The following is a 10,861-nucleotide window of genomic DNA, read 5'->3' on the forward strand; positions in this document are numbered from 1 at the left end:
AAGAAAAGATGACAAATGAGTAAAGATAACTAACCAGAAAAAGAAAAAAAAATGAGTATTCTTCCCTTGGACTTTCATGCATTTGGCAATGTGAAGCCAGGGGTTGAGAGATGGTTCTAGATAATAATAACAATTATAAAAGCAACATTTATTGAATTTTTACTATGTGCCAGGATTCTACTAAAACATTTATGTATATTAACACATTGAAATATCAAAAACCTCATGATATTTGTTCTATTCCTCTTATTCTACAAATGAGAGAATAGAGTTTTTCTCCATAGACTCTTGCCCCACCTCCCCTAAAAATTCAATAAAGGATGCAGCAGATATAGAGCAGCTTTCCTAAAGCAGACTTAGATTTAGGGTTTATTAAATTCAAGATCTAGGAAAAAGCAATGATTTCAGATGAGGATGTATCTTTCATGAGCTTTGGGAGAACTGAGGTCAGTGCATTTAATAGCATCTGATAGTAGGAAGCTAAATGTCATTTAAAAATATCTGATAATTGGAAGTTGGGAAATAGCACATGGTCTAAGATATTGTGTAGGGGACCAGGATGAGAGAAGTGTTAGTAGAGTACATTGTTAGATGGCTAGATATTAAGAGCCTGATCTTGCCGTAGATTCTTAATGACTTTAAGTGGTGAAACAAGGCGAAACACAATAGAAAACAAATGCCTGATTACTAAATACATGTAACAATTTCTGGCAATTAAAATTTTCGGTCCAGCTAGTGGTAAGGAAATCCTGCATTTTGGATACTGTCTGAAGTTGTGAAATGTCATGCCAGTGGCACATAGAATATTATCCAGAGGGAACTCTATGTAAAAGTGCACTTATGATGGTTTTAAACAAAAACACTCTCAAAGTTGTAGCACATCATAATAAGTAAATATACCTAGAAAAAGATATTTCAGGGATGCCTGAATGACTCAGCAGTTGGTTGAGCATCTGCCTTCAGCTCAGGGTGTGATCCTGGGTCCAGGAATCAAGTCTCGCATCTGGCTCCCTGCAAGGAGCCTGCTTCTCCCTCTGCCTGTGTCTCTGCCTCTCTCTGTGTGTCTCTTATGAATAAATAAATACAATCTTTAAAAAAATATATTTCAGATAAGGAAATGACAGGTGAGGACATTGAACCAGCCATTGTTTCTGGCAAGATGTTGTTCATGGGTGACTCTAATAAGCATAATTATGTAATATTCCCAAGGAGTATTTAGCCACTTAAATGCAGGATAGATTAATGCATCCAACAGATAGGTGCATTTGATCAGAGTTTAGATTTTGCCAGGAAAGTTTGCCTGAGGGAGAAAGTATAAAGGCAGTTAAAGACATTCATTGGGAAGTAATTATAGGGCAGAATCATGAAAAACAAGCTGGATAATATGACATGTTTAGACAAGGAGTTATGATGAATAAAGATGAATTATAGGGTCAATGAATGGGTAGCTGTGATGAGTTGGTGAATTGCATGAGTGGAGTCCTAGAGGGAATAGACTGGAAGAACAGGGGATGACAATCAAAATGAGATGTTTGAAACTGAAATTCAGTTTTGGGTGATGACAAGGTCTAGGTATGACATGGGGGTCATGGAGAAAGGTTGGAGAAAAAGATTATCTTTTTAGCTCTCCATTAGGATGGAGCTAATGAAAGAAAAGAATTTAGAAGCCAAGGTGATAGTTGGATCATAGAGCTGTATTTTAAAGTGGATAACCAAAATGGCAGGGAAAGTATTAAAGAGTGAAGAACAATGATTCAGAGGTCTGTATGTGGCCTGACAAAGAGGGATACAGGGTGACATAGTATGAGAATGGATGTTTCAAAAGACATGAAGTTTCAAACGCAGAAAGGAGTGATCATTTGGAAGTGGGAACAGGGAGCAGAAAAGACCTTACCTCAAGCTCCAGTCATGTGTACTACTTAAGCATGAGAGGAAAAAATAAAAATAAGTCCTTCACTTGAACGGTCCAAGAAAGCAGTGTTTTCGGGAGCCAAGTTAAATTTCAGCAAAAATGTAAAGGACATGTTCAGCGAAGACGTTAAGGAAGGAGACGAGTTTTCTGATCAGGAAACAAGTTTGGGTGGAAAGGCTTGGATAGCCAAGAGTGTGGGAGATATGGTCAGATTCATGGAGGCTGGGAACTGGGTGATGATGAATATCTGTGTGAAACTGGGTGATCTGGAAATCCTGGACTTCTTGTGGTAATACAGGAGAGCTGGTATTGAGGCATGATGGGATTTGCTTCAGAAGCCACAGGATAGTAATTAAAGGTCATGTGGTGGCTGGTCTTGCCTGCAACTGAAGGTGGGGTGGTGGTGAGGAAGCAGTCTCATCCCTGAGGTTTCAGAGCAAAGGATATCTAGAAATCTTGGGTCCAGTGTTCCCAGAGAAAGAGCAGCAATTCAGTGACCTTTGCTTCCCGTTAAGGGCTCTCTCTACTAAGTAATTCTATTTATTGGAAAAATTCCTACAGTGTCTCTAAACCCAGAAGTCCCCTGCTCTGTGAACCCTTTCCAAAACTCCACATCTCATAGTTAGTCATTTCCTCTGTAACCAAAAGAGCTTTGCACAAATATCTCTTTGGATTTGTATGGCATTTCATTGTAATTATTCATGTATCTATCTCTCTCAGTACACACTGAACTCCTTGACCCACAATTTGTGGCTTATTTTATATCTGCACCACAAAGCGGATCATATCCACATAACCGGGTAACAAATTTGGGACCAAGTAAGTGCTGGATAGTTTTTGAGAAGTGAATTAAAATGGATTGAAAGGCTGCTTCAGCAGTGTTACTATTACGTATGACTAGCCATTGAGAGTTTCCTAAGCATTGTGCTGTGTTATGTGTACCCAATCTTGACTTGGTAGGTGTCCTCGTCAGCTTGAGCTGCTACAACAAATATACTTCAGACTGGGAGCTTAAACAACAGACATTTATTTCTCAGTTCTGGAGACTGAAAGTTCAATATCAGGGTGCTCTCATGATTAGGCTCCTGGTGAAGGCTCTTTCCCTAGCTTACAGATGGCCTTCTTTCTATGGTATCCTCACGTGAAGAGCAGACTAAGAAAGGAAGCAAGCTCTCTTGCGTTTCCTATAAAGCACTAGCCCCGTTTGTGACAGGTCTATCCTTATGACCTAATTTCTCCCCAGAGGACCTACCTCCTACTCCTAATATTACCACATAGAGGGGTGTGACTTTATTTTTATATTTATTTTTTTAAAGACTTTATTTATTTATTCATGAGGGACACACACAGAGAGAGGCAGAGACATAGGCAGAGGGAGAAGCAGGCTCCTCGCAGGGGTCTTGGATTACATAGTTTGGTGGTTCACAACCAAATAGGCACATAATTTGCACATCTTCTTTTGATGCTTCACAGGCTTATCTTGAGGTTTATGGGCAAATGGAGCAGTAGCTGGTTCATTATATAATGAAAGGACTATGGAAGAGGCCAGACTGGATCCCCAATCAGGATCACACCCTGAGTCAAAGGCAGACACTCGATCATTAAGGGGTATGATTTTAATGTATACATTTGGGGAAGACACAAACATTCAGTTCATAACAGTAGATTACACTATTGCCATTTTACAGGCAAGAAAGCCAGGAAGGTTATACTGTTGGGAGGATGTCAAATCAGGACTCAGGCCTAGTTTGTCTGATTCTAAAGCCTCTCAATTCAATCAAATTGCTCTCCTGATTCTGCTTATATTCTCATCCTAAGATATAGAAGTTAAGTATTGCCAATGCAGATTTAATACTGCAGTAATAAAATAGAGAAAATGAAGGTTGTTAATTTTGTTGTGATATTTACTATTTATTAATGTGACTCTTAAAAAAACAAAAATACCCTTCTGGAGTGTAAAGGATACAAAAAAGAAAAATGGCTTCTATAATGAAGATTTGATCAAAACTTACTTAGGACAAAATATGCAAATTACACTCTGAGAATAACCTCAGCTCAGAATATGCAAAGAACTCTAATTCCACCCAGACAGAAAGAAATATAGAAATATCCTAGAATATCATGAAGTTTCACAGAAATTCTGACATAGGTAATAAAATATGAAACTATGTTGCATTTAAATTATTTAAATTATAGTGCTCTTTTAGAATATGAGATGCCAACTAGCCCTGTGCACTTTTAACTTTGTAGTACTCTCTTTCCCTAAGCTGAATGCAGTTAAATATCCAGGGCCCACGTTGCACAAATCCAAATCCACAGGATCTCTGCTGTGAATTCTATGCCGTAAACTGCAAAAGAGATTCATAAAAACCTCCTTCATTGATAAAAGCTTAGGTATGTAAGTCCAGAGTAAGTGTTTTCTGCCATTTGAGAGAGAGGAAGATTTGAGGCCTTCCTCGGATGTCAGAAGCAACAAAGAATCCTATTTCTTTATTCTGGTCTCCTGGAGCATTTATAGGACTATCAAGTTCAATCTGGACAAATGAAAAGATTCCAACTCCTCAGTAACCAAAACATTCAATTGTGGATACTGTACATGTGACAGGAACTTGACTATACGTAGGAGACGAGTAGAAGTAGCAGCAGCAGCAGCATGTATTTTTTAGAACAAAAAATGGTTGCAGAGGTTGGTGTCCATGAATATACCCTTAATAGATAATGATTTACTTATTCAACTTGATCCAAGTGACCAGGTAAACCAGATGATTCCATAAAAGAACTACAGCCAATAGAACTCAAGGTTTTAGATTACATAGTTTGGTGGTTCACATCCAAATAGGCACATAATTTGCAAATCTTTTGATGCATCACAGGTTTATCTTGAGGTTTATGGGCAAATGGAGCAGTAGCTGGTTCATTAGATAATGAAAGGTCTATGGAAGAGGCCAGACTGGCAAAATTGGAATTTAATTCTGTGGGTTATGATCTCTGAAAGAATGGCACTTAAGTTTCATTGGTTTATCTGCCAAAACTACTGGACTTTGAACAATCCTTTAGGTGCTTACCCAGGTTTAGCTATTTTAACACTCAACAATTTATGTCTAGAGTAATTAAGAGCAGGCGGATGCTCTGACGTAACTGCTGGATACATCTCAGTAGCATTTATCCTGTTGAGTATTTAAACATTTGAACAGGATACATGAACAACAAGCATTATTAGCCACTCTCAGCCGATTAAACTTATTAACTATGTATGATCTCAGAAATTCTATCTTTGCCTGACTCTATTGGCCAGAGCTTTAAGTCTTCTCCTAAAATCAACTAACCTGCTAAGACTTAGATGCTGAGGTTATAGGGTAAATTAGGAAAAGTCAGGATTTGAGATTGGCCATGTAGGGATGATATTGGATATGGTAAATCAGAAAGGCAAGAGATTATGTTCAGAAGGGTCACCTAGAAAACAGAGAGATAATACGTAAAATTCAGAGCAATCAATATCCTTCTAAAATATTCAATTCTAAGGATGCCTGGGTTGCTCAGTGGTTGAGCATCTGCCTTTGGCTCAGGGTGTGATCCTGGGGCCCTGGGATCAAGTCCCGCATTGGGCTCCCCACAAAGAGCCTGCTTCTCCCTCTGCCTGTGTCTCTGCCTCTCTCTCTGTGTCTCTCATAGACAAATATATAAAATCTTTTTAAAAATAAAATAAATAAAATGTAATATTCAGTTCTATTTGCAATGAAACAGAAAGAATAGTCCTTATTTTCTCACCCAATGTGCTCAGATCATATTTTCCATGGTGGTGACATAGTAAAAGAAAGATTCTGGGGTGAGGGACATCTTGGGGAGGGGGGCAGAGGAGGAAAGTCTTATGTGGGTACTTAAAATGAGTTAAAATTTATTTTTTAATGATATTAATAGGCATAACAAACAGCTCTAAGAAGAAGAGAAGATGTGTATAATAGATAAAAAATTGAAGAGGAAATACTAATATGCTGTCAGAAATTTTGATTTGATACTCTAAAGCATGACTGTTTAGGATGAGAATGAATTCAAAGACAAAGAAGAGCCAAACGTGAGTGACTACACATGTTCCACTCCATTCCTCAACAAGGTTGCTGGCTACTCCTAGAACATACTTATATCCATTTTTTTCCAGTAGTACTACCCTCCCATATCATCATAATTTTTACTCTCTATAGCATCATCTAAATCAGCATACAAATGCACTACAGTACCTCTCACCTAAAAAACAAAAACAGGAACGTTTTAATAACATCTTCTGGGGGCACCTGGGTGGCTCGGTGGTTGAGCATCTGCCTTTGGCTCAGGGTGTGATCCCGGGGGCCTGGGATTGAGTCCCACATCGGGCTCCCTGCAAGGGGCTGCTTCTCCCTCTACCTAGGTCTCTGCCTCTCTGTCCCTGTGCCTTTCGGGAATAAATAAACAAACTCTTTTAAAAAAACATTTTCCATCCATATTATACATCTTTGTAGAAAAATTCAAGGAAGAACTGTCTATACTTGCTAGCTTTTATTCTCTCTTGAACCCACTTCACAAGTCCTTCTCCCCTATTCAACTAAAATTACTCTTGTCAAGGCCACTTGTGATCTTTTGTTGCTCAATCTAACAATCTATTTTTAGTCCTCAAATTACTTGACTTCTCATCAGAATTTGGCACAGTTAATTAGTCACTTTTATTTTGAAGCACTGTCTTCTCTTGGATCCTAAGACAGCCCTCTCTCTTATGTCACTTGCTATTCTTTCCCTGTCTCCAGGAGGTTCCTCTTCATTTTCCCAGTCTCTAAATCTAGGAACCTCCTAAAGCTCAGTTTTTGGAACACCACTCTTCTTTAATACTACTCACTTCTTACATAATCTCAATCTAATTTTATGATGTTAGATGATATCTATATAGGATAGATTCCAAAGTTCATGCCTCCAGCCTAGACTTTTCTCTTCAACTTCACTTTCATATTTCCAATTACAACTTGACATGTCCACATGGACAGAATAAACATCTCAGACTCTTCTTGTCCCTAATCATGCACTTGATCCCTCACCCTGAACACTTGAATTCATTCTTTCAGTGGTCTCTGTAAATCATTGTAAAGTTAATGAAAACTCTACCGTTGAAATTGCTTAAGGCAAAATTTCAGTCTTTCTTGCTTCTTTTTTTATTTCACATCCAACCACAAATTTTATTGACTATATCTCAAGATATATCCTGAATCTGTCATCTCAATATCTCCATTGCTACCACTTTTATTCAGAACATGATTAAATCTTGCCTCAATTACTACAGGAGTCTCTGACTGGTCTCCCTATTTCTACTCTAGACATCTACAATCTATTTTCCAACCAGCAATTGGTGTGAGTTTTAAAGAACATGTCTGATTATGTCATTCCTTTCTGTATACAGTAAAATCCAAAGCCTCGTCTCTGACCCTTGTAGCCCTCTATGATCTTCCTCTGGCTACCTCTCTGAGTCCAGCTACTCCCACTCTATAGTTCGTTTACTGTGCTCCAGCCATATTGGCCTCCATGCTGTTTCCTGCCTTCACACCTGTTACTCCCTCTTCCCATAGGGGATAGGTCACCAAAGCATGATGTCCTTGCCTCATTTTCTTTTTTCTCTGTTCAGATGTCTTTTTCTCATGAGGCACACACAACTTTCTCAGGTTTTACCTGTCAGTGAAGCTCTGTATGACTTTGACTATAGTCTTCCTTGGCTTATTGGCTTAGATTTAGGCCTACAAAGCCAATCTAGTACTTGCTTTGTAACTTATCTTTCCTGACTCCAGCTAAGACCCACAGCTAGTTGCTAGCGTTGGCCCAGCATAACTTTGACCATGATCAAAACCAGCTACCCACTGGAGCAGTCTGTCAAATAGGCAGCTACGTTCCCTGGCCCATTGCTCCGGATTGCTGTAATTGTAATTGTCCCTTTGAACTCTGATGATGAAAGAGGGATATCTGTATAGGTTGTAGGAAACACAGCCATGAGGGGTCAGATATAGAATCAGATGTACCAGCCAACTAGGTGTGGCTTCATCATAGCTCTTGGTTAGATTCTAAACTTCACTAGAATTTCGTTCATAAAATCAAGTGAATCACACTGTGACCAAGAAATAAATTTTACTTTGATGTAATTCAAAAAAGTAAAACTATATTTCTTATAAATGTGATTGATAGTTTACAGCATCAGGAATTGGGCAATTGATTTTATTATTCAAGAAGAGAAGAGTTTAAGCACTTTTTAATAGATTCAAAATTAAAGCAGGATGATTCATATTAGTATTTGCAGATGACATAAACTTAGAAATAGCATAGGCCTGTGTCTTGAATTGGAAAGTCTATTGGTATTCCTAGCAATTTTAAGTTTGAAGATAATGAGCCAAATGGAAAAATCAAAATGATAATTTTTTTTTTTTAAATGCTGGTCAGGAAGAAAAGTCTCAAGAAAATTAGATGAAAAAGATTCAGGTAATTTTTTTTAACTTTTATTTATTTATGATAGTCACAGAGAGAGAGAGAGAGGCAGAGACATAGGCAGAGGGAGAAGCAGGCTCCATGCACCGAGAGCTCGGTGTGGGATTCGATCCCGGGTCTCCAGGATCGCGCCCTGGGCCAAAGGCAGGCGCCAAATCGCTGCGCCACCCAGGGATCCCAAATTCAAGTAATTTTAAGGCCAAAATACCTTGACCATTTTTGTTTGAATAGTCATTTAAACAGTCTTTCTGTTGCCATTTTTTCTCTCTCTTCCCTCTCTGCCAACAAAAAATCATTTGAAACAAGCCATTGCCTTCCTTAAAAAGCATCTGTTGCCCTCCAGCTTTCAAAGAACCAAGCCCCACGTTCATTGCATGGCATGAAAACTCTTAAAATTCACCCCTGACCACCTGTCTGCAGGTGTTTTATCTGTAAAATCGAAGTTCTCTGTCAGGTAGTTCTGCTCTTCCAGGCCTTTTCTTGGATCATTTTCCCACCCAGCAATGCTGTTATCTTCTGGGAGGGAGACTCCAGTATATTTTTAAAGTCCAAATCAAAATCCACTTTCTATGAAAGGTAGTTATTCTAGCAGGATTTTAAAAACCTTTCTCATTGATCAAGGTGAATTACTGTAAAGGTGTTAAAAATGTATATAAGGCTAGCATTTACAACAACATAAGGACACAAGGCATGCTTATACAGAGTTTCTTAATTCAAAACTTCAGTCCTTTTATAAATATAAAGAACAAATTGTCTTTACCTTCAGAGTAGAAAAATAACATGAAATTAAATGTGATGATATGTTCAAAAACACCCACTTAAAGTCCACTGGGTGCTTAACAAACCAATAGCCCCGGGAATACACTATACTTCTTCAAATGTCTGCAAGCGCCAGGAACAAACTGAGAACACTGAAGCAGTTCTTTGCTTTAGAAGTGTTCAAAAATATTTGCAAGATACTTTTAATTAACAATTTGTGTGTGTGCATGTGTGTATTTTTGAAGGATCTTAGATATAGCTGAAGTTTTTCAGAAGTGTCATAGGTAAAGGACACATTGGTAGAATTGGATGGTTATACTATGCTTTTAAAACTGACTGTAACGTGACCGATATTGCCTGTTAGTATGGTCGAAGATTAAAAAATCCTGAGAATTTCTTGAGTAGCTGGATAGTAAATCCAGCAGCCAAACCAACTTTTTTTTTTGTCTTGATGATTCTTATTTTATAGCCAGAGTTATGAAAAGCCAAACACTCAAATTATAGGCCTGCTTCCTGTGTGTGCTGGCAGGCTCTGTTTGCCTGGGAGACAGGCCTCTGGGGCAATATTCAGACCTCTCCTGTTCTAGAAAAGGAAAATGTTGTTGATGCTGGCCCACAGGCTCTGATTCAGAGAGTCTGAGTCATGATGGATATATTACAAAAAAAAAAAAAAATTATGCCAATGCCAGTGTTGGAGTCATCTAATTCAAAACTGTAAAAAAAAATAAAAAAAAAAAAAGAGGCACAAAAGCAAAAGATAGCTTTAATGACATTCATTACCTGGATATACCAGGTGTTACATATCTGTTGCTTTCCTTGTTCAAAGGAAAACCCATTAGATAAAAGCATGACAGGGGAAAGGAAACCCTGACGTGATTTAACGAGCTTATTGCTAGTTTTCATTTAGGTGATATTTTTTTCCAACAGGGCTGTGAAAATGTCGGAATATATACTAAGCTTTAGGTAGGATTATTTCCATTAAATTTAATGACTGTGTTTTGTGATTCAGAATATCAGCATCTTAATCATTGCAATAAATATTTGTAATAATCATTGCAATAATCATTACAATAAATGTTTGTAATAATACCCAAGTTAGCTCATTTTCTTATTTATTTTCCATTCCTAGTTTTATTCATTACCCTTATATCCTTCAGGGATTGTATGTCTGTAAATATTCAAAGGAATCCTAATGTATGACATGTTTTATATAGTATTATTTATTGATATTATTCTAGAAATTTAATTAAAAATGTAAAATATCTTCAAAGAGCCTAGAAAAGTGGATCTTTATAAATTAAAGGGGAGACATAAACTCTAAATAAATAAGAGTGTGATGTGACCAAACTGCTTTTGGGTAGATGTGACTGAAAGAAATTCTAATTAGTATGTCATAAACAGATGGGGTTAAATATAAATCTAACATTCAATGATTTAATGGAAAAAATAACTAAGGCACTGGGATTTTTAAAGAGAACCATAGTATGAAGGAACTGAGTTTCTATTTTTATAGAAACTATTAATCAGGTTTTATACCAGAGTCATGATAGATTTGGGTTCTGCAATTGCTTTGTAATATGAAGAATTTGCAATGAAATTCAAAGAACAATCCATTTACAGCTTAATCTTGAGGAAAAATTTCTTGGGTTAAATACCACAACCAAATGGGTCTAGTGGTGAGATTGGAGTGGTCACCTAGAG

Source organism: Canis aureus, chromosome 33 (assembly GCF_053574225.1).
Source record: "Canis aureus isolate CA01 chromosome 33, VMU_Caureus_v.1.0, whole genome shotgun sequence".
Taxonomy (NCBI): Eukaryota; Metazoa; Chordata; class Mammalia; order Carnivora; family Canidae; genus Canis; species Canis aureus.